Source organism: Canis aureus, unplaced genomic scaffold (genome assembly GCF_053574225.1).
Source record: "Canis aureus isolate CA01 unplaced genomic scaffold, VMU_Caureus_v.1.0 ptg000086l_RagTag, whole genome shotgun sequence".
Lineage (NCBI taxonomy): Eukaryota > Metazoa > Chordata > Mammalia > Carnivora > Canidae > Canis > Canis aureus.
The window spans coordinates 262,993-288,349 of NW_027554427.1; the positions used below are offsets into that span (position 1 = coordinate 262,993).

General features: G+C 37.4%; 1 long non-coding RNA gene across 1 annotated transcript in view; it reads right to left on the minus strand.

Annotated features, from left to right (window-relative positions):
• LOC144309564 (uncharacterized) overlaps positions 1-25,357 on the minus strand; it is a 42,220-nt gene that overhangs the window by 12,171 nt on the left and 4,692 nt on the right. Inside the window, exon 2 of the long non-coding RNA XR_013375521.1 lies at positions 349-437. This is a non-coding gene — a long non-coding RNA (uncharacterized LOC144309564). The remainder of the gene's footprint in view (positions 1-348; positions 438-25,357) is intronic.

The window sequence follows — 25,357 nt, forward strand, 5'->3', positions numbered from 1 at the left end:
TAATACACGGATTATTTTATCAGATCAACCTGCATAGGCCAAAGCTGAGATGCCTGCCCTGCTGGGTGAGATATTTTGTATACAAGTTTATTGCCAAACTACCAACATAAAAGCCAAGACCCTTTAATGATTTCTTTCCTAATTTAAAACTGCTCACTCTGTTGAAGGGTTCTTACTTGATTCATATTCAGTTATTATCTGATTAGGACCATTTCCCTAACTTAAAGAAGAAATAAATCCTGAGCAAATTCAGTCAATTCTTATTCTGGTTCAGAAATCTTCAGTCTTGTCAGCCAAATGGCATCCCTTCTCCCATCTGTGTTTCTACAGTAGCTACAAAAAGCTTACCTGGCCCCACCTCTGGTTTTTTGAATGGTCCTGGGAATGGCCTCTGGTTAAAGCTGAGCCAATCAAGTCTTTCATCAAGGACTTGCTACCTGGCGATGAGGGAAGGGATTCAGTGAGCAAAGAAGCTGTGAGGTTTGCTGCTTGAGAATGCTTGATGCAACCTCTCCCACCAGGTAGGTGAAGTTGGCCTGCAGGTGAGAAAGTGGGTGGAACATAGGTGGAAAGTAAGGCTGCACATGGAGTGTGCACAACATTCCCCACCTTGCACCTGGTTTCATGGGCCCCTAAGGTTTAACTCTATCACTGGTGCAGGAACCCACAATTTTCCATGTTTGTTTTTCCATGTTTTAATTTTATTTTCTTTATTTACAGCCATAAGAGTTGTGAATAATAACCATTCAAACACTTAAAGGATAATTGTATTCATTATCACAAAACCTGAAAGTAAGTTACAATCTCATACCTTTATTATATAAGGTCACCGGTACTACGATATGTTATTAGATATTGTATCTATGATTTATTTTAAGAAATTGGCTCAGATGATTATGGAGGTAGAAAATCACAGGCCAGCAGGCTGAAAGCCAGGCAGTATTTGATGCTGCAGCTTTAAAGCAGAATTCCTTTTCCAGGAAACCCTAGTCTTTGCCCTTAAGGTCTTCAAATAACTGGATAAGGCCCTTTCATGGGGCCTTGTTATGGAGGGAAATCTGTTTTTTTTTTTAAGTCCACTGATTGTAAATATTAGCTATGTCTATGAAATTGGTGTTGGATCAAACAACCATGTACTTACTACAATCTGGCCAAGCTGGCACATAAGACTTACTATCATGCTGTCTTTATTCCACAAATATCTAAATAATTGGACAACTTTTAAGTATCTTTTTTTAAAGACTCATTTATTTGAGAGAGAAAGAGAGAGAGAGAAGGGGTGAAGGGTGAGGGGCAGGGGGAGAGAGAATCTCCAGCAGACTCCACATTGAGCAGAGAGCCTAACGTGGGGGCTCTATCCCAGGACTCTGAGATCATGACCTGAGCCTAAACCAAGAGTCAGAAACCACTAAGGCTGCATCATCTAGGCACCCCAACTTTTAAGTGTCTTTCCTGTTCCCTAATTTGGGTAAATAAAATATGTCCATAGACCTAATACTCTAGAGCTTTAAATTGAGCCTTATGATTCTGAAGCTAGTAATAAAGCACTCAGATAGTATTTATGCAATGTATAAGGTCAGCAAAAATCCCTGAAGTGAATTACATCCCTGTAGGCACAACAGGACCATCAGTGATTATTCTGAATATAAATATCAAGTATTTACTCAGTAACAGGTAAAAGCTTTTGTGTAATGTTGTTTTGCTGCTGAGCATTATAGGTAAAAACATGAATATTCCTTCTGAAATAATGAGGTGCTAAATCAGCATCCACCAAAAAATATTTTAGAGAATCGATATTCATTTATTTAATCTTGCTGCCTTTCCTAACCAACACCCGAAAGCAAGGTTACTTTAAAACATTTGATAAATAGTGTAACATCAAATGGGAAAATTAATCAGTGCTTTTCTTCTAACGCATAGCAATCCATCATGCATGGACGATTTCCTTTCTTTTAAAATGCTGCTTATGTACTACTGTTCAAATATTTACAGGTGTTCTTCTTTATATAGTGTTACTTGATCCATGGGGTGGATATTCAGTAGATTGACTTTGGATCAATAATTTAGCATAATAATCTTTAAATAATACAGCAAGACCAGAAAAAAAAGTCAGAATAGAAGTCAGGAGATGGATGTGCTTGTTTAGACCTTGGGCAAATTATTTCATCTTAAAATAGGTCAAGAACATTTGATGGAAGAAAAACTGGGTTTAAGTTCACACTTAAACTCTCGCTAGCCGTACAATCTATGGAAAGGTTAGACCTTCATTTTTTCTCCACTGTAAAACTTTGATAGCTGTAGCAGCTTTCCAGAGTGGCCGTGAATATGAAATATGAAGGCATTTAGCACAAGGCCTGGCACAGACGGCATTCAGGAAATGCACACTAGTTTAATTTTCCTCTCTTGGTGTTAGTTTTTCTCATCACTATAATTTAGAGGATGGGCCAAATGACTCCTTAGGTGCAGTCTTCTCCCAAATTTTGTGTTCTAAAGACTAATGATAAATTTATTTGCACTTTGAATAGTCAGTTCCATGAAGTTTTCTATTTAACTGTGCCCTTTTCAGAGAAGGCTTAGGATAAAGACCCAGCAAAGACTCCTAACGTGTCCCTTGTTAGGAGACAGTGCTATGGAAGATATTTAGTACTTTATTTATGACAGCAGACAGCTATCTTAACTGAATTAGTCTCTGATAACATGAAAAATATGGCTTTGTAGTGAGTTGCTTTGGAGCATGAATATGTCTGGCTCCAGCTATTCCTGATTTTAACCAATGACTTATGTTCGCAAAATCTTAGTGCTTTTTCTATTAATCACCAATGTCTCTTTATAGATAGTAAAGCAGAAATCAAAGTTAACCAATTAGTCTTATAAATCAAGGATGAATGAGCCTACCTCTTTGAAAATAACAAACTTGTCCAACTACCAGGGTGATGCTCTGGTCATGGTTACAAGAACTTGGGAAAGTTAAATTAAGAAAATCATTGTGAAATTTCTGTTCATGTCTTTTGCCCATTTCATGATTGGATTGTTTGCTTCTTTGCTGTTGAGTTTAAGAAGTTCCTTATAGATCTTGGAAACTAGCCCTTTATCATCATTTATCGTCATTTGCAAATATCTTCTCCCATTCTGTAGGTTGTCTTTCAGTTTGGTTGACTGTTTCTTTTGCTGTGCAGAAGCTTGTTATCTTGATGAAGTCCCAATAGTTCATTTTTGCTTTTGTTTCTCTTGCCTTCATGGATGTATCTTGCGAGAAGTTGCTGTGGCCAAGTTCAAAAGGGTGTTGCCTGTGTTCTTTAGGATTTGGATGGAATCTTGTCTCACATTTAGATCTTTCATTCATTTTGAGTTTATTTTTGTGACTGGTGTAAGACACAAAATTTCATTCTTCTGCACGTGGCTGTCCAATTTTCCCAGCACCTATTATTGAAGAAATTGTCCTGCTTCCAGTAGGAATGTGAACTGGTATAGCCACTCTGGAAAACTGTGTGGAGGTTCCTCAAAGAGTTAAAAATAGAGCTGCCCTATGACCCAGCAATTGCACTACTGGGGATTTACCCCTAAGATAAAGATGCAGTGAAAAGCCGAGACACGTGCACCCCGATGTTTATGGCAGCCATGTTCACAATAGCCAACTGTAGAAGGAGCCTTAGTGTCCATCGAAAGATGAATGGACGGGGATCCCTGGGTGGCTCAGCAGTTGAGCACCTGCCTTCAGCCCAGGGTGTGATCCTGGGGTCCCGGGATCAAGTCCCACATCGGGCTCCCAGCATGGAGCCTGCTTCTCCTTCTGTCTGTGTCTCTCTCTCTCTCTCTCTCTCTCTCTGTGTGTGTGTGTGTCTTTCATGAATAAATAAAAAACTTAAAAAAAGAAAGATGAATGGATAAAGAAGATGTGGTCTATATATACAATGGAATATTCCTCAGCCATTAGAAACGACAAATACCCACCATTTGCTTCAACGTGGAGGGAATTGGAGGGTATTATGCTGAGGGAAGTAAGTCAATCAGAGAAGGACAATCATTATATGGTTTCACTTATATGGGGAATATAAAAAAATAGTGAAAGGGATTAAAGGGGAAAGGAGAGAAAATGAGTGGCAAAAATCAGAGTGTGACAAAACATGAGAGACCCCTAACTCTGGGAGACAAACAAGGGGTAGTGGGCAGAGGGATGAGTGATGGGCACCGAGGGGGGCACTTGACAGGATGAGCATTGGGTGTTATACTATATGTTAGCAAATCGAACTCCAATATAAAAGTATACATATATATGAAAAAAAAAAGATGGGGATCCCTGGATGGCTCAGTGGTTTGGCAGCTGCCTTTGGCCCAGGGCACGATCCTGGAGTCCCAGGATTGAGTCCCGCCTCAGGCTCCCTGCGTGGAGCCTGCTTCTCCCTCTGCCTGTGTCTCTGCCTCTCTCTCTCTCTCTCTCTCTCTATGTCTCTCATGAATAAATAAATAAATAAATCTTAAAAAAAAAGAAACTCATTGTGATCAACTGCACATAATTTTCTAAGTGTAATCCCGCATTAATTTCCAATCTGAAAACAAATGAAGAAGTCACAAAGTGTTAGCTCTTGGAGTCCCTTCACCCATCAAGTAAAACCTCCTCTAGCCCATCTTTTGAAATTCTATGTCTGCTGAGATTTCCTCGTCCTGGAGACATAGGAGCCATGGAACAGAACCACATCTCTCACCCATGGAAGGTAGGTACAGTCTCAGGGTCACTCGCTGGCCCACAGACTGTGTCCTCCTGTCACTCTTGGGTATGTTCTTCTGAAGCTGCACCATGTCATATCGTCAGTAAGTATAGTCACTGTCCACAACTCTCAAATAAATTATGCAAACAAAATATGTGTATAGAGGGGCACGTGGGTGGTTCAGTGGATAAGTGTCTGCCTTCAACCCAGTGTGTGATCCTGGAGAGCTGGGATCGAGTCCCACATCAGGGTCCCTGCATGGAGCCTGCTTCACCTTCTGCCTGCGTCTCTGCCTCTCTCTTTGTCTCTAATGAATAAATAAATATAATCTTTAAAAAATATATGTATAGAAATGGAAATGGAGGAACAGTACATTTTAAAATGGTGACTTGTGATTTGAGGGATATTTGCAATATTCAGGGGGAAGGGGGCTTGTCAGGTAGGCCACCCTTCCCCTGGCCTTGATATTGATGGCAAAAAAAGTTTCAAGGGAAAGAGTTTCTTATTCACTATATGCTTCTGCTCTTGTGGTCTGTCTTTCTGAATTATTGCACAGCTGCTCCTAACCAATAGCACTTTTAAGTGTGGGGAACAAATGATCTCCCAATTTTGAAATGTCCTGGGACATTCTTTCCCAGAGTTCATTTCTCAGAATGAGTTAATAGATGTTATATATGTTTAAAGGGGGCAGTTTCCTGGGCATGTGCATTTAGTAAACATAAAAGTTTTGTTGTTGTTGTTGTTTTCTAGAACTTCTCAGAACCTAGAACATGCAGACCTTTTTTTTTATAAATTTATTTTTTATTGGTGTTCAATTTGCCAACATACAGAATAACACCCAGTGCTCATCCTGTCAAGTGCCCGCCTCAGTCATGCAAACTTTCATTATGAATATCTAAGAAAAAGATAAAGAATATTTCCAAAGTTTATTTGGCCATTGTTGTGGGTTGAATCATGTTCCCCAAAAAGATTTATTGAAAGCTAAATCCCTGGTACTTGTGAATCTGATCTTATTGGAAATAACCTTTATAGATACTATGCTCTGAATTGTGTCCCAATATTTAAATGTTAAAGCCCTAACTACTAATGTGACTGTATTTGAAGTAAGAAAGTAATTAAGGTTAACTGAGTCCAGTAGGACTAGTACCCTTATAAAAAGAAGCACCAGACATGCTTCCTCTTTCTCTCTCCTTCTCCCCCTCCCACTCCCACCCTCCTCTTCCTCCTAATTCTTCCTCCCTTCCCTCTCCTTTTCTCTCTCCACCATAGGAGGGCACGGCAAGGAGGCACCCATCTGCAGGCCAGGAATAGCACTTTCACTAGACACAGAATCTGCCCATCCCTTCATCTTGGACTTCCCAGCCTCCAAAACTATGAGAAAATAAACTTTGGTTTATGCCTCCCAGCCTTTAAGTGTTGTGTTATATCAGCTAGAGCTAAGATGCCAGTTCTAATCAAGCTACAATGAGGTCACACTAGATTACGGTGGGCCTGAATACAGTGACTGTGTCCTCATTAGAGGGAGGTTTAGACACAACCCACACAAAGGGTACATGACCTTGTGAACTTAGGGGAGGAGAATGGAGTTATGTGACACAAGCCAAAGAACATGAAGGATTGCTTCAACCAGCAGAAGCTAAACTAGGCAGGTGGATGATTAGTTTTGGAGGAAGCACAGCCCTGTTGGCACCTTGATTTTAGACTTGTAGCTTCCAGAGCCATGAGAGAATAAATTTCTGTTATATAAATCTATCCAAGTTTGTGGTACTTTGTTATGGCAGCCCTCGAAAATTAACTAAGCCATGGAAACACCTTGCTCTGTGGAAAAATCTAGAGAATTAAGAATCCATGGAAAAGTGTTGGGAAACATTGTCTTTAAGCCTACAACCCCTCCACACCATAACTGCCCTTTAAGACATATATTAGTTCCTTTAGGTTTACTCTAACCCACTTACACTCTCCCTCCTCTGAACTCTTATCATCCCATATCATTGGCCATCTTCTCATTGCTTTGTAATATTCTTGAATTATTTTATCTTAGTAAATCTTACAGCTGTCCTTGATGCAAGCTTGCAATTTGGGATTTAGCTCAACAGATCCTTACATGAGCATGCCAGTTCACTCTGCTCCCACGCACTCAGATTGTTCCATCTTAAATGCCCTGTCTTTGTTCTCTCATCTCCCACTCTCCACTATCCATTTCCATAACTCTAAAGTTTTCCAAAGTCCAACTGAACTGTCACTCCCTGAAATCCCTCAGCATTCCTAGTCAGAAATAAACTCTTCCATCTCTGAAGCCACAAAGCACGTATTCCTTTGATATAGCACTTTTTACCGTGTTGTATTTGGACTGAATGAACTGGCCCCGTGTATCATTATCTGTGGAACATGAGGTCGCATCTGCTCATTTCTATGGTTTTGCTTTGCCGAGTACAATATGCAGGGTGGAGAAAAGCCCAGTGCTCTGGAACAGGACAAACTTTGCAGAAGAAAAGAAAACTGAAAGTGATGACTGGACACTTGTATGGCTAATTAGAGAGAAACATGGAAAACAGAACAAATGGCTAACTATCCACGTGAATTCACGATGTGCTATGTAAACTTCTCCAGCTCCTAAAGAAAACATCAGTAAAGTTTACGTGAATCACCAATGCAAGAATGTCCCTGTGTGTATGTGAATTGACAGATGAAGCAAAAAGCAAAGTTAAACTCTAAGATGGGTGAGAAGTAAAAATAAATGTTATCAGCTGTGTTGAGGTTGCACATATTATTTATATGTTTTCTGTATAAACTGTAAACTACCAGAGGTTGCGGTAGTTTCTGAAGGAACTTTAGATTCCTCACAGTTGCTAGCATGATCTTATTGCATATTAGTAAACACTTTTAGTGTTCCCATGAGCTAGATGCTATAACGATAATTTGATTCTTGATGCATGAAGTGTTTGTAAGGAACAAAGATGGCTCAGGTGAATCACCCAAGTTATATGGATTATAAGTGGCAGATGAGGGTTTTGGACCCATACAATGACACCAGATCTTCCACACTTGGCCAGCTGTCCTGAGCCCCAGTGTGTAAGCAGCTGCTGAATAAGTGAAATGAATAAATATTCAATGTTTATTAAATGCATGCTGATGGATTGATATTTAGGGCTTGTTCCTGGCCTTTTTAGATAAAATCATAGGAAAAGATTAGGTATTTTCCTCCAAATACTTTCATGGTAGAGGTAGAGTATTGGCCAAAAAGAGCGGTGGTTCTGATTCTGGTCCTCATGTTTATATTCCCTACTGGAATTTCTATTGCAGCCTCAACAAGAAGCTGCTAAGAATAAGGTTTACTTATGATACGGCATAATAAGCAATGAAAATGGGTAATGACTTAATTTCCAGCACAAATCAGAAGTCTGGAGTAAAACCACAGGACCCATGAAATCTAGCAGAACCAGTCAAGTGAATAATTATTTGACTACTTGATGCAAGGTATGGGGTGAACTCTGAGACATCAGTGATTGTCATAAGTTATCCATCTTCCTTTTTTTCCACATTTCAATCACTTCAATATTACTAAAAAATAGAGGATTGAGGCAGGCAGAACATGCCCAGAAACTAAATAAATCACTAGTATAATGACTCAAAAAGGAAAGAAAAAAATTAATATAAGCCAAGAGAAATTTTGGATTAGTTCTGAAAGACAAATAATAATCAAAAAGAGGGATCCCAGGGTGGCGCAGCGGTTTGGCGCCTGCCTTTGGCCCAGGGCACGATCCTGGAGACCCGGGATCGAATCCCACGTCGGGCTCCCGGTGCATGGAGCCTGCTTCTCCCTCTGCCTGTGTCTCTGCCTCTCTCTCTCTCTGTGACTATCATAAGTAAATAAAAATTTTTAAAAAAATAATCAAAAAGAAAAATAACTTAGCTAAAAGCTAACTAATCAGATTAATTAATAACTCTCCCTGCATTAGATTATTTGTTCCAATAAGGATATAGCAAAAATAAAGTGAGGGGACACTATATCTTATCTGGACCTGCTTTAGAAAGGTTTGCATAAAATTGAGAAATTTATCTTACTGATAAAATACTAGAAACATAAAGAAGGAAAAATATTTTAAGATAATGGAAATATAAATTAAAAATTAGACTCAAGAAAATTTAGATCCCACCCCCAGGTCTTATAGCTCTGAGTTTTTCACATTAATATTATTTTCTACACTTGTACAAAAATTAATAATTACATTTAAAATACTTTTTATTTTACTGGTTTAAGTCCAAGATGTTACAATTTTCATATAATGTGTTCCACAAATATTAAGGCCTTGTTTTCAGAGATATGGTTATTAAAAAAAAAATTCTAAGGGCACATGGGTGGCTCAGTGGTTAAGTGACTAACTTTGCCTCCGGTCATGATCCCGGGGTCCTGGGATTGAGTCACGCATCAGGCTCCCTGCGAGAAGCCTGCTTTCCCTCTGCCTATGTCTCTGCCTCTCTCTGTGTGTCTTTTGTGAATAAATAAATAAAATCTTAAAAAATAAAAAAATCTGAAAAGAGCAAAAAAGAAGAGTTGACTGAAGATTTTATTAAATAATGACTGGCACAGTGTTCTTGTCTCCACTTCCTGAAAATAAGATCACGCATTCTTGCTAAAGATTAGCTTTTTCAAAATAATGCTATCGTGAGACTCTAGAAGCTGGAGATATTGGGAGAATGTTAATCATAAGCACTCTCCAGAAGAACTAGACTCCCAGGGCAATCCTCCTTATCCAGAAAACCCTGCCTCGCTTTGTAGAGCAACAGGGATTTATTACCCACTGGACACTCACACTTCAAAATCTACTTAGATTCAAGAGGTGAGGCTGGCAGTCATCAGCCTAGGATCAAGTTAAGGACCACCTGCTGACTGTAGCATGGGTGAAGTCATTGCATGATCCTGGCCCTTCATAGTCTGAGCAGAAAAAATCTGAATTTTATCTCTTTATTGATGTTGGAGCCTCCTACATACCTTGAATATTTAGATACTGCAGTCAAACCTGTAACAAAACTATGTCTCTTCAGTTTTGTTTAATCCTAGGTATGTCACTGTTTTTGGTGCAATTGTAAATGGGATCAATTTCTTTTTTTTTTTACTGCCTCATCATTCATTGGTGTCTAGAAATCATGCTCCTTCCCCAATGTAGATCCATAAAGTCAATCCCAGCTTATAGGTTAGACTGCAAATTTGCCCATATTTAACAATGTTGTTTAAATTCTGACCTTTCCAAACTTGAAGCTATACACATGTGACCCAGACATAGTTTGTGATTAATGAAACAATTATTAACTGTACTACGACCCAATGTCACTCAATAAAGAAAATTACTATTTCAAATCAAATGAGTAGATAAGCAGCACCTTTGAGGTGCCCCAGGGTAAGAATGAGAAGACTCCTGACTGATACTTATAAAAATTCAGCTTCCTGAGCACGGTTCATCTCTAAATAGTCTCTAAATAGATTATTTTAATTTATTTGCACAGGTTTCATATTTGCATTCCCATTTTAGGCAGGATAGAACAGATTTTAAGGCAACTTGTATTAGGGAAATAACATGTGATTAATTGAATGAATATTAAGATAAGGTAAAAGAATGTTTCCCAGGCTCATAAACTCAACTATATCTGGACACAGGTTTTACTTTATCTAAAGAAAAATGTATACCTTAAAGAGGGTGACCTGCTCATAAAAAGAAGTCAAAAGAATTAAACGTGGTCAATATTTATTGACCTGAAAGTATAGTTTTCAAGATAATTGAAAACATGACTCTCAGACAAATGAAAAGTTAGCAAAGTTGACTAAAATTTACTAATTAAGGAAACAGCTAAATAGTATCCTAGTACAAAGAATTTAAGACAATGGATATTTATTTTAAATGGAAAAGGTAATGCTAAAATAGGATTGCAAAGTTAGATGTAAAACTGGTTAATATTGATGATGATAATAATTATAGTCCAAACAACATCCTACGGTAATTATTTAATTAACTTCAAATATTGCTCCAAAAAAAGTTCAAAAACTATCTGCCAAGATGATGTTTCAAAAAAGATGGCAACATAGGAGGCTCTGGAATTTCCTTTCTTCCATGGACATCTCAAATATACATCTACACACAGAGCAATTCTCTCTGAGAAAGATCCAGAAGCTAGTTGAGTGGCTCCTACATGTCAGGTAACTGAAAAGGAACTAGTATCAAAATGGATAGAAAAGGCTAAGACAAACTCTTGCCATCAATTATACCTCTGGTCCACAGTCATAAAGTCAGGAAAGAACTCCAATTCTCAGCTTCTCCCGGAGGAGCAAAGGGTTTGGAACACACATATAGCACCTCAAACTTTGAGTCTCCTGCTCAGGGTGATGGCAAGCAAAGAAACAGTTTTTAAATGCACACAGAATGTGGCTCACAGCTATAAACCAGGGCTCAGCTCCAGAGAACAGGCAAAAATGTCAACAAGGTCGGGAGAACAATGCACGAACAAAGTGAGAATTTTGACAAAGAGAGAAAATATTTTAAAAGAACTACCAGATAAAGTATTCTTGGTTGCATGTTCTTCTCATTTAGGACCCTGAATATATCCTGCCAGCCCTTTCTGGCCTGCCAGGTCTCTGTGGAGAGGTCTGCTGTTACCCTAATATTCCTCCCCATAAAAGTCCGGGATTTCTTGTCTCTTGCTGCTTTAAGGATCCTCTCTTTATCTTTGGAATTTGCAAGCTTAACTATTAAATGTCGAGGTGTTGAACGGTTTTTATTGATTTTAAGGGGGGATCTCTCTATTTCCTGGATCTGAATGCCTGATCTTTGTACACTGTGTCCTAGATGGCAGTAGAGTGTAGTGGTTAAGGGCTGAGTTCTGCAGGAAAGCCACAGCTGCCTGCACATCATGGGCCTGCCTCTTGTGTCACCCGACTGCTTCCTCACCTATAAAATGTGAACAGTAGAACTTTATCTACTTCTCAGCAATAACTGAAGGATTGAATCTAGTGTGCCTGGCACTCAGTTAATACTGATGATTATTATTCATCTTGATTCATTTTGATTTTTCCTCCATATTTCCCTTTAATGTCAAATGGTCAAAAGCCAAAAAAAAATTTTTTTAAATAAAAATTCAGGCCTTTCTCTTTAAAAAAAAAAAAAAGTACTACCAGAAATCTCAGAGCCTAGAATGTATGAACTGAATTAAAAATTCAATAGAGAAAGTTGATAACAGATTTGATTAATTAGAAGAAATGTTCAGCAAATTTGAAGACAGGAGAGTAGAATTCATTCAATCGGAGAAGCAAAAACAAAGAAGTGAAAAAGAGTGAAGATGGCTTAAAGGATTTACATAATATCATCAATATAGTCATCATAGGGATACCAAAATGAGAAGAGGGAGAGAAAGGGGCAGGAAGTTATTCACAGAAAAAAAAATGGCTGGGGGATCCCTGGGTGGCTCAGCGGTTTGGCGCCTGCCTTTGGCCCAGGGCATGATCCTGGAGTCCCAGGATCGAGTCCCACATCGGGCTCCCGGCATGGAGCCTGCTTCTCCCTCCTCCTGTGTCTCTGCCTCTCTCTCTCTATGTCTATCATAAATAAATAAATAAATAAATAAATAAATAAATAAATAAATAAATGATTTTTAAAAAAAGAAAAGAAAAAAATGGCTGAAAATGTCCCTAACCTAAAGGGTAAAATAGACATTCAGATTTAAGAAGCCCAAAGAGTATCAAATAAGATGAAAACAAAGATATCCACACTAAGGCACTTTATAATTAAATTGTCACAATTTAAAGACAAAAGACTTGAATGTAAACCTGAAACCATGAAAATCCAAGGAGAAAATGCATGCATAGGGATAAACTCCTTGACACTGGTCTTCGTAATGATTATTTGGATTTGACATCAATAGCAAAGGAAAAAAGCAAAATTAAACAAGTGGGACTGCATCAAACTAAAAAGCTTCTGCACAGCAAAATAAACCACCAACAAAGTGAAAAGGCAGTCTATGGAGCAGGAGCAAGTATTTGCAAATCACATATCTGATAAACAGTTAATATCCAAAATATACAAGGAGCTCATAGAACTCACTAGGAAAAAACAACCCAATTTTAAATGGACAGAGGAACTGAATAGACATTTTTCCAAAGAAGATATTTAAAAGTGGCCAAGAAGTACATGGAAAAGTGTTGACCAGCCCTCATCTTCAGGGAAACACAGAATAAAACCACAATGAGATGTCACCTCACACCTGTGAGGATCGCTGTTACCAAACAGAACAGAGATGACTCATGCTGCCAAGGGCACGAGGTAAAGGGAATCCTTGTACACTGTTGATGGGAATGTAAACTGATAAGGCCACTATGAAAAACAGCATAGAACTTTCTTAAGAAATTAAAATTCAGTTAATTAAAAATTAACTACCATAGATCCAGCAATCCCACTTCTGGATATACATCTCATGAAAATGAAATCATTAACTTAAAAAGGTGTCTGTACTCCTGTGTTCACTCCAGAATAATCCATAAATAGCCAAGACATGGAAACAACTTAAGTATTTGTCAAAGGATAACTGGATAAAGATGAGTGGGTATATACATATACATTACCCTGGAATATTATTTAGCCTTCAAAAAAGAAGGAAATCTTGGCATTTGCAACAACATGGATTAACCTGTAGGGAATTATGCTACGTGACAGAAGCCAGAGAAAAACAAATATTGCATGGTGTCACTTCCATGTCAAATATAAAAAAGAAAAAAACCTAAAACCATAAAGAGAGTAGAGTGGTGGTTGCTAGGGCTGAGGGACGGGGAAAAATAGGAGATATTGGTTAAGGGTACAAGCTTTCAGTTACAAGATAAAGTCTGAGGATCTAATGCATGACACAGCATTTTAATTGTTAACAATGTTTTGTATTGTATAATTAAAAATTGCTAAGAGAGTCGAACTTAAGTTCCTACACACACATAAAAGGTAGAAAATCCATTGATATCTGCTCCCCCTCCATTGATATCTAATAATAGGTAAGACCAAAGTATGACCTTTTCCCAAATATCAATCTTTAAATATAAACCTGTTTCTAGGTTTCCGATTTTGTAAAAAAGAAATTTAAAAAAATTCCTACCTCATTGGAAGATTGTAAAAATTAAAGACATTACATATAAAGGGCTCAGAATCTGCCTCGCATATTATATTGTTTGCAATACATATGAGTTTTAATGATTATTTTATATTATTGCCATTATTATTAGAATATCATCATTTAATTATAATGCATGTTCAAGTCCCACAAACTCAGAGTACTGTTTATTATGACAGGATATACACAAAAATATATACAGGGCATTCACTTGAGCATCAGTTTGTTTTTATTCACTTGCTGGTTCTGTTTTTTTTTTATTCTTGCATAAATAATACTTCCTGTATTTGACATGTTTTGGTGACTTGATGAATAATGAGCATCATGTATATGGGTTCAAAGGTGCTCATAATACCTTATGCCATACTAATTTCTAATTCACCTCCCTAGAGAACTGGCTACTTGTACGGTATCTCAAATCCCACCTTTCATGTTGTCAACACCGTAGTATACTTGTTAAATGACAGGTCTATCATTAAGCCTTTACTAATTGGGACATAAATATGAAATATTTTTTTTTCCAATCACAGTTCCCCATGTGAATGGTATCAACTCCTCCTTTCAGACTCTTTAACTTGGACGTTTATAAATTCCCATTGTTTTGTTTTGTTTTTTTTTTTAAGATTTTATTTATTTATTCATGAGAGACAGAGAGAGAGAGAGAGAGACAGGCAGAGGGAGAAGCAGGCTCCATGCAGGAAGCCTGATACAGGACTCGATTCCGGGTCTCCAGGATCATGCCCAGGGCTGAAGGAGGCGCTAAACTGCTGAGCCACCCGGACTGCCCAATTCCCATTGTTTTGACTTATCAACTCATGTTCACTTACTCTATAGTATTTCTATATATTCCTTGGAAATATCATTTTGCATTGTCATCATTCTAGCCAACGACCATGTGTTCATAATTGCCCACCCCTGTCTTGTCTTGACCTGTTTGGTCAGGCTTCCCTCCTCCCAACAGGTCTCTGCACTTTGGTCCACCACACCCCTGAGGATAAGAAAGGGTTTAAATGCAAAACATGCCCCTCTTCCCATTAATGGTACAAAGAGCCTGCTGACCATGAGGACACACAACTTACTGTCAGGTCAAACCCCATCATGCTGTCTGCTCATTCTCTCTCACTTGCCAATGTCCCTTCAAAGTTTCCACTAGTCGTGTTTACTTCTGTTTCATTCTTGCATGATTGCACATTTCTGAGATCAGAATGCTCTCCATATTGTGACATCCTTTTTGGATTTTTTGTGGGGAAGTGGGTTGTTTTTAATTTTTTGTTTAAATTCAACTTTGTCAACATGTAGTGGATTATTAGTTCAGGGGTAGAATTTAGTGATTCATCAGTTGTAAATAACACCCAATTCTCATTACATTAAGTGCCCTCCTTAATGCCCATACCCCATCCCTCCACCTACCTACCTCAGTTTGTTTCCTATAGTTGATAGTTTCTTATGATTTGCCTCTCTGTTTTTATCTTGTTTTATTTTTCCTTTCATCCCCCTCTGTTCTTCTGTTTTGTTTCTTAAATTTCACATATGAGTTAAATCATATAGTATTTGTTTTTCTCTGACTTATTTTGCTTAGCATAATACCCTCTAGTTCCATCCACATCATTGCAAACAGCAAGATTTCATTCATTTTTGTGGGATATATATATATATATATATACACATATATACATATATACATTCTATTATACATTCTATCTATATATCTATATATCTATATATCTATATCTTTATCTATATCTATATCTATATATCTATATATATCTATATATATCTATATATATAGATATATATAGATATATATATATCATGTCTTCCATTCATCAGTCAATGAACACCGGGGCTCTTTTCATATTTTAGTTTGTGGACATTGCTGCTGTAAACGTTGGGATGCAGGATCCCCTTCAGATCAGTATGTTTGTATTCTTTTTTTTTTTAATTTATTTTTTATTGGTGTTCAATTTACTAACATACAGAATAACCCCCAGTGCCCGTCACCCATTCACTCCCACCCCCCGCCCTCCTCCCCTTCTACCACCCCTAGTTCGTTTCCCAGAGTTAGCAGTCTTTACATTCTGTCTCCCTTTCTGATATTTCCCACACATTTCTTCCCCCTTCCCTTATATTCCCTTTCACTATTATTTATATTCCCCAAATGAATGAGAACATATAATGTTTGTCCTTCTCCGACTGGCTTACTTCACTCAGCATAATACCCTCCAGTTCCATCCACGTTGAAGCAAATGGTGGGTATTTGTCATTTCTAATGGCTGAGTAATATTCCATTGTATACATAAACCACATCTTCTTTATCCATTCATCTTTCGTTGGACACCGAGGCTCCTTCCACAGTTTGGCTATCGTGGCCATTGCTGCTAGAAACATCGGGGTGCAGGTGTCCCGGCGTTTCATTGCATTTGTATCTTTGGGGTAAATCCCCAACAGTGCAATTGCTGGGTCGTAGGGCAGGTCTATTTTTAACTGTTTGAGGAACCTCCACACAGTTTTCCAGAGTGGCTGCACCAGTTCACATTCCCACCAACAGTGTATGAGGGTTCCCTTTTCTCCGCATCCTCTCCAACGTTTGTTGTTTCCTGCCTTGTTAATTTTCCCCATTCTCACTGGTGTGAGGTGGTATCTCATTGTGGTTTTGATTTGTATTTCCCTGATGGCAAGTGATGCAGAGCATTTTCTCATGTGCATGTTGGCCATGTCTATGTCTTCCTCTGTGAGATTTCTGTTCATGTCTTTTGCCCATTTCATGATTGGATTGTTTGTTTCTTTGGTGTTGAGTTTAATAAGTTCTTTATAGATCTTGGAAACTAGCCCTTTATCTGATATGTCATTTGCAAATATCTTCTCCCATTCTGTAGGTTGTCTTTGAGTTTTGTTGACTGTATCCTTTGCTGTGCAAAAGCTTCTTATCTTGATGAAGTCCCAATAGTTCATTTTTGCTTTTGTTTCTTTTGCCTTCGTGGATGTATCTTGCAAGAAGTTACTATGGCCGAGTTCAAAAAGGGTGTTGCCTGTGTTCTTCTCTAGGATTTGGATGGAATCTTGTCTCACATTTAGATCTTTCATCCATTTTGAGTTTATCTTTGTGTATGGTGAAAGAGAGTGGTCTAGTTTCATTCTTCTGCATGTCGATGTCCAATTTTCCCAGCACCATTTGTTGAAGAGACTGTCTTTCTCCCAATGGATAGTCTTTCCTCCTTTATCGAATATTAGTTGCCCATAAAGTTCAGGGTCCACTTCTGGATTCTCTATTCTGTTCCACTGATCTATGTGTCTGTTTTTGTGCCAGTATGTTTGTATTCTTTGGATAAATATCGAGTACTGTAATTGCTGGGTCATAAGGTAGTTCGATTTTCAACTTTTTGAGGAATTTCCATACTGTTATCCACAGTGGCTGCACCAGTTTGCAGTCCCACCCACAGTGTAAGAGAGTTCCCCTTTCTCCACATTCTCACCAACATCTGTTGTTTCCTGACTTGCTAAGTTTAGCCATTCTGACAGGTGTGAGGTAATATCTCATTTTGGTTTTGATTTATATTTCCCTGATGATGAGTGATGTTGAGCATCTTTACATGTGTCTGTTGGTCATATGGATGCCTTTTTTGGAGAAATGTCTGTTCATATCTTCTGCCCATTTCTTGACTGGATTTCTTGGGTTTTGGGGTTTTGAGTTTGATAAATTCTTTATAGATTTGAAATGCTACCATTTTATCTGATATGTGACATACTCTTTTTTTAAAAAGATTTTATTTATTTATCTGATGGTGAGAGAACACAAGCACGGAGAGTGGGAGAGACTCCCCCCTGAGCAGGAAGCCCAATGTGGGACTTGATTCCAGAACTCTGGGAACATGACCCAAGCTGAAAGCAGACATAACTGTCTGAACCACCCAGGTGCCCCGTGACATGTTTTTTGAATAAAATCTCTCCTTATCTAAGTTGGCTTTGCTTTTATTTTATACCAATTCTTACAATATTTCTTTCTGGGGCATATCCTTTATTAGATTTTATTATAGAATAAAAGAATTAATTAGGCAAATTAACTCTACTCTCCACTCTAATAAATCCATATTAAACTGTCTTTTCCCACCATCCTAAAATACTCTCATAAAAATTGCTCTAGAATATTTAACAACATTACACAAGACATATTAATGTACCAAATGTATGGTTTAATTTTGTTTTACGTGACCTCTCTGAGCTTTTGGATTATATTATACAATGTAGGGGAACATATTCTCTCTCTTTCTTTCTCTCTGTCTCACTTTGTCTCTGAAGAATACGATGTTAATTCCTGAGTCTGGTTCTTTATAATAATCCCTTCATCCTCTCTCAATTTTCAGGTAATTGTCAATATATACCCAGGCCTCATTCATTTGTGGTGTTCCTTCATCAAACATTTCTTGAAGCTTTATCATGTTGCCTAGCATTTAGATAGGAGCTACGGGTACTATTATAAACAACACAGACAACACAGGTCTTCATGTGGGGGTAAAAAATTACAGAAAGACTTGTACTTTTCTCTATTATTGTTAAATCTCCTAGGTATCCCTCTCCTTTTTAAGCTAAGCTCTGTTGCATATTTTAAAGAAAATTGTTTTTAAGATACTTCACAAAGGTTACTTCAAAAGTTCTTTTTGTCATCTACCATTAAATTAATTCTGCTTTATGATGAGTTGACATAACAGTTTTCCTTGATTTGTGACTTTTATTCTTATAGATGTAACATTGTCACAATTATCATTTTGTGGAGTTAAAAGTGACAGAAACTAACAAAAAAGGTTAATCATAGCCTCACATTCAGATTCAGTTAAAGCACAGCTCAGGTGTTCAGATGTCATTTAGCATCTATCTTCCTGTCTGCTCTGATTTTCTCTGCAATAATTTTTATATAAGAGAATCTTTCCACAAAATAGGATAAAAAGAACAAAACCACTTCGATTATATAATCTATGAACCAAGCAAATTTCACTTAGATAAAGTTTATTTTTTGAAAAAAATCTGGGATTATATGGGCTATAAATTTGCCAATAAGATGTTGGCACTCTGGGAAAAAAAAGGAAGGAAAGAAGGAAGGAAGGAAGGAAGGAAGGAAGGAAGGAAGGAAGGAAGGAAGGAAGGGGAAAGAAAGAAAAAAAGAAAGAAAGAAAGAAAGAAAGAAAGAAAGAAAGAAAGAAGAAAGAAAGAAAGAAAGAAAGAAAGAAAGAAAGAAAGAAAGAAAGGAAATAAAGGGAAAGAAAGAAAAAGAAAGAAAGGAAGGAAAGAAAGAAAGAAAGAAAGAAAGAAAAATAGATATTGGTGCTCCAGTTAGCAGAGTATGTGCCATTTTAAAGTCATGGGTGAGTGAGTTGGCATTAACCATGCTAGAGGCATGTTGACCAAGAGTGGAAGAGATGTAGTTTCAATGAGAGATGTGAGTCACTGTTAGGAGAAGAGAAATAAACAATCAGTGAAATGGGCACATCTGAGTATAGGGTACCAAGGTGACCCAGAGTGGACACTGCATATTGCCTTTTCCGGGATTGGTTATGTCACTTCCAAGAAAAAAGCCATAAAGATGTGTGAACTTCTACTTTTCTTCCAGATGAGCATGTGTTTTTGCACAGATATTGGTAACAGTATCTTCATAGGATGTAACAATATACAGGAGCTACAACTTTTGAACAAGTGTCTTGTGTGATGAAAATATCATTATCTTCATAACAGATTCAATACACAGGGATACTTGTTGGGACAGAAATGCTAAGATCACCCTTCCTGTTCTTAGCACTAGCGCTGCTATTCCTACACTCAATCTCAGGCCAACTCCAACTTCCACTTCAATGAGCGTCATTTATTTGCACTATAGGAGACATAAAGAAGGGTCAGAGCAAAGACAGAGGAAAAAAAGGCTGAACATACCTGCAGAACATCGCGCAAACAATTTAATCTTACTTGTATAGGAGTTATATATACAACACTATTGAGAGAGAATCCTGGAAAACTAGATACACATCAAATTTTGCAAGATCCTGAGTGGTGCAGATAAGGAACTGCTAATGATTTCTGAAGAGACCGTATAATGAGAACATCATTTTAGGAACAAGGATCTGAGAACAGCAGGTTGGTGGTAAGGGGAGAAACTAGAAATGGAGAAACGGGATCCCTGGGTAGCGCAGCAGTTTGGCACCTGCCTTTGGCCCAGGGCGCGATCCTGGAGACCCGGGATTGAATCCCACGTTGGGCTCCCGGTGCATGGAGCCTGCTTCTCCCTCTGCCTGTGTCTCTGCCTCTCTCTCTCTCTCTCTCTCTGTGACTATCATAAGTAAATAAAAATTAAAAAAAAAAGAAATGGAGAAACAACAGTTTGTTAGAATAAAACTGAGGTTGAAGGGGAACCGAATGAGTCTGACAGAGAAAGAGAACAAGACAAATATCAGAAAGTTAAAGAGATAATTAAAAGGATTTAAGAACTCTCTCCATTCCTTGTAGGCAAATTTACTCCATCAGAACCTTTTATTTAGAATATCCACCTCTGGATCTCACACCCACAACTCCGTCCACTGGAGTTTTATCCCTACTTCTACCCATGGTTTCTAAAATGTCCAATGATTGTCTTATTGCTCCAGCCAAGTTACCTTTTTGACTATTCTTCTGAGGCTTCACACTCTGCTCTTCCTAAGAGCTATCATGGTATAATATTCTCATCATTCTTCTCACACTTCTCTGAAGAATATTTTAATTCCACCACCTTCATAGAAGCCCTTCCTTCTGCTCATACCTTAGACTGCAAGTTGGCCTTGTTCTATAGCTGTTTATAGTTATGTTATTGTTTTTTCTGTCCATTCTTACTATTTAAATAATTATTGTATAATTTTATGTAAAACTCTATAATCTATATCTCTGTCTATATTCTGAACACTTTCTAATCTCTACATTGACAAAACACTTCTAAACGTGTCTACTGGCTAACATATACACTAGTACTTCACACTTAATAAATCTAAAACTCAAAACTTCAGATTGCTTAAAATCAGATTTTCCTAATTTTAATCCAGTCTCAGTTAATAAAACTACTATACATCTTGTCACGCAGGTCAGAACCTAGGAATGTCATTGATTAATCTTTTTATCCTAAATGAAATAAAAGATGAAAGCATGTTAATTTCACTTCCTACACATTGCTCCAACATAACCATTCCTCTCATCATTTTTCACATGGACTATGCTATAATCTAATAATTGGTATTTAAGAATCTTGTTTTGATCAAATCAAATGTCTTCCACACCTAAACCAAAGAGATCAATGCAAAATATGAGTTTGTTCATACCACTCTTCCATTTAAAACATTCAAAGATTGTTTATTCCTTTTCGAATAAAATCCAAGACCAAGGTGTAAAATATCCTCAAAGAAGTGACTCTACTCATGTCCAAGACTCATGACTCATTACTTAAATTTAATTAATGAAAATGTAAGTGGATTTCTTTTCTTTATGATTTTATTTATTTATTCATGAAACAGAGAGAGGCACAGACACAGACAGGCTTCCTGCGGGGAGCCCGGTGCGGGACCTGATCCCAGACCCTGGGATCACACCCTGAGCAGAAGGCAGACGCTTAACTGCTAAGCCACTCACACATCCTTGTAAATGGATATCTTAAAGATCATGGGTTTATTCTTTAAATACTAGTAGAACTTTGAAAGTTGCTAGGACAGTAGATCTTTAAAATTCTCACCACAAGAAAAAAAAGGTACTTGTCACTATATGTGGTGATAGAAGTTAATTAGGCTAATTAGAGTGATCATTTCACAATATATACAAATATCAAATCATTATATTGTACATTTGAAACTAATATGCTATATGTAAATTATATCTTAATTTTAAAATACACTAGTATACATGTAACTCAGTAAATTTCAATTGTGATTTAGATTCATCTTTTTCTGCTATATTTTTAAAATTTTTATAAATATTGTTTATTCAAGAGAGATTTTTCATAAAGTTATATATCTAGCATATTTCCTCTTGATAGTCATACTTAAAATATATTTATATAACTATCTCAATGTTATTAATATTTGGGACACCTGGGTGGCATAGTTGGTTTAGTGTCTGACTCTTGATTTTTGGCTCAAGTCATGATATCGGGGTCATGAAATCAAGCCCTGCATTGGGCTGTGCTTTCAGTATGGAGTCTGCTTAGACTTCTCTCTCCCTCTCCCTCTGCCCCTTCCACTCATGCTCTCTCTACCTCAAAATAAATAAATAAATCTTTAAAAAAGAATTTATTATATTTATTCTGGATATGAAATGTACAGCTTTCAGAAACCATCAACTATTTCAGGATTATACTATTGCAATGATAAATATACATTTTACTTTAACATACAGAATTTCAACATACAGAGGCATCTGGGTGGCTGTGATGTGCCTTAGGGAAAAATATGAGTGTGACATAAGCTTTGTTCAGGCTGAGTTACAGCGCTGTTGTCCATGAGTTCAATGTTAATTGAATCAACAACACATACTAAATAAGATGTTTGTAAACAGAAACATACGTAAAACAAAGTCATGTGCTACTCAGCTGATGAAAATGTGTGACCAGAAGCAATTCACAGGAACTTAGGAGTGATGGTTCAGTTATTTACTAATTTAGTGTTTGTGAGGACTTTATAGAACATAAGTACCTTGAATAATGAGAACTGGCTATAAATATTCTGCATTGTGCTAGATTTATTATTATTAGAAGTGAAAAAGAAGGTAGTGATATTTTAGAAAATAATCATAGGGGAAGAAGCATATTTTAGAGTGGAGGTAAGAAAACTAAACTTCTCTAAAGAATTTCCCAAAGAAGGAACTGAAATCTAAAGGATATGAAAAAACATTAGCCATTATTTTGGAAAACAGATGACAGACTTATTTCTAAATAAGATTCTGTTGTAACAAGATGCTAAATATAGGAAGAACTGAGGGGAGCATCCACCAGCAGGAGCCAGATGACCATTTCATGTTTATTCCTCATCACTGATTTTTTTTGACTTTATTGAGGAATAATTGACAAACATAATCATATATATTTAAAGTGTACATGATGATTAGATGTACATCTATACTTTAGAATGATTACCAAGATCAAGATAATTAACATATCTTCACTTCAGGTAATTAACACATCTATCACTTCACATAATTAACTTTTTTGTGTGTATATGTGGTAGGAAGGCTGAAGATCTACTCTCCACAACTTTCAAGTGTGTGACACCATATTATCAACTATAGTCACCATGCTGTACAGTAGATCCTCAGAACTTATTTTTCTTATAATTAAAAAGTTGTATCCTTTGATCTATACCACCCCATTCCCCCTCCCCTGAACCCTAGCAACCACCATTCTATCCTCTGTTTCTATGAAATCAGTTTTGTTGTTGTTTGTTTTTAAGATTTCACATACAAACAATATCATACAGTATTTGTCTTTCTCTCTCTCGGACTTATTTCATTTCCAGATTCATCCATGTTCTACAAAAGGTGAAATTTCCTTCTTTTTTTGTGGCTGATTCATATTTCATTGCATGTGCATGCCACATCTTCTTTATCCATTCATGAGCATGAGAAGGTCAAAGCAAGAGGCAGACTCTTCACTGAGCAGGGAGCCTGACTCAGGGCTTAATCCTGAGAGTCTGGGATCAGGGTCTTAGCTGAAGGCAGATGCCTAACTGACTGAGCCACCCAGGTGCCCCTTAACTCACTGATTTTTAAAGTTTCTCTTTCTACATGAGGACAGCCAACCACCACCACTCCCCATCCTACCGTCACTAAATAAGATTTATAAATCATTTCATTTATGGCAACTCCCTCCACAACACACAATTCAGGAAGGTGGAAAGTAAAACCTAGAAAAAGCAAGTGATGTTTTCCAACCTCCCACACTCAGGAACTTACCTCATCAAGGGTAGGGTGGGCTTGTTATTCAACCTAAATCAGAATTCTACCAATGGGACTGGAGTCTTATTAACATATCCAAAACAATCTGAGTCCAAGCCCACTACGAGCAAATCGTGGAGCCTGGTTTTTCCTAACATCCATCTAAAGAGACAAGTTTTAAAATATTTTTCCAGAAAAAAAACGTTGGCCAAAAGAAAATGAAAGTGGGCTTTTACATGCATACTAAAACAAAACAAATGCAAAATCCAAAAGATTTCAGGAGACCGGCAGAGAATTATATTAGAATTTAGATTCAAATGAAGGCACTGGTTATTATTTCAATCTTTTAATTATTTCCTCATCAATTTAACAGCTGATAACAGATTCAAAGCACTACATAATTAGGAGTTACCTGTAGACCCAAATTCCTGGCCAACAAATCAAAGTAATTCACACAGAGGTTTTCTTTCAAAATTAGTAAGGAAAATGGAAATTCCAACCATTGCATTACACCTAAATAACCGAGGAGTTACCATCTTCATGAGAATTTTGACTAAAATATTGAACCAGGAACCCACCAAGTTTTGTGTAGGGAAGCATTACAGCTACTTGTGAAATGTATATGCAGGTAATTCATTCTGCCTGGATTCAAATCTTGGTTTCATAACTTACTAGTTAGATGAACTTGCAAATGCGGACTGTGCGAGATGTAAAGCCAAAGAGTGCTAAATGTTAAATAAACATTATCCATTATTAATATATACTTTAAAGGCTTTTATCCAAATACACTGTTGGAGAAATATAATTTAAAGAACAAGTTTCCTCCTAGGGGTGCCTTGGTGGCTCAGTCAGTGAAGCATCTGCCTGCAGCTCAGGTCATGGTCACAGGGTCTTAGGATTGAGCCCCACATTGGCCTTCCTGCTCAGTAGGGAATCTCCTACTGGGAGTAGCTTCTCCCTCTCCCTCTGCCCCTCCCCTTTCCTGTGCACACACTCTCTCTCTCTCTCAAATAAATAAATGAAACCTTTATAAATAAATAAATAAATAAATAAATAAATAAATAAATAAATAAATAAATAAAATAAATCTCCTCCTAAACCAGAAAATCTCTCCCTGAAGGCAGAAGACAATATTACTATTGAATAAGCATTAAAGCATAATATGATGCACATCACAGGACATCTGCTAAGAGATCGCAAAAGGCAGAAAGAAATAGCACCCTTTTATATTACTAATAAAAACATTCATTTACATACATGTTCTCAAAAACAAAAACTATCACTAGTCCTTAAGTTAGAGGACTTGACAGCACCATTTGTCACACACAGGTCATCCTAAATTCACCTGATAATGGGTGATAATATGTGTTTGCTAACTGTCTTTGTCCAGAGGAAAAACCTATCTAATATCTTTATGACAGTAGTTTCACATCTTGGAGGTAGGCACCTGCTAAAGTTAGGTTCTTATCTCCACAGTAGCTGGTGCTCTATCTTCCCCAATGGCTACATTTCAAGGAGGTGGTTCCCAGGTCCTTTTTTTTTTTTTTTTTTTTTCCCCAGGCCCCCTTCTCAGGGAGAGACTC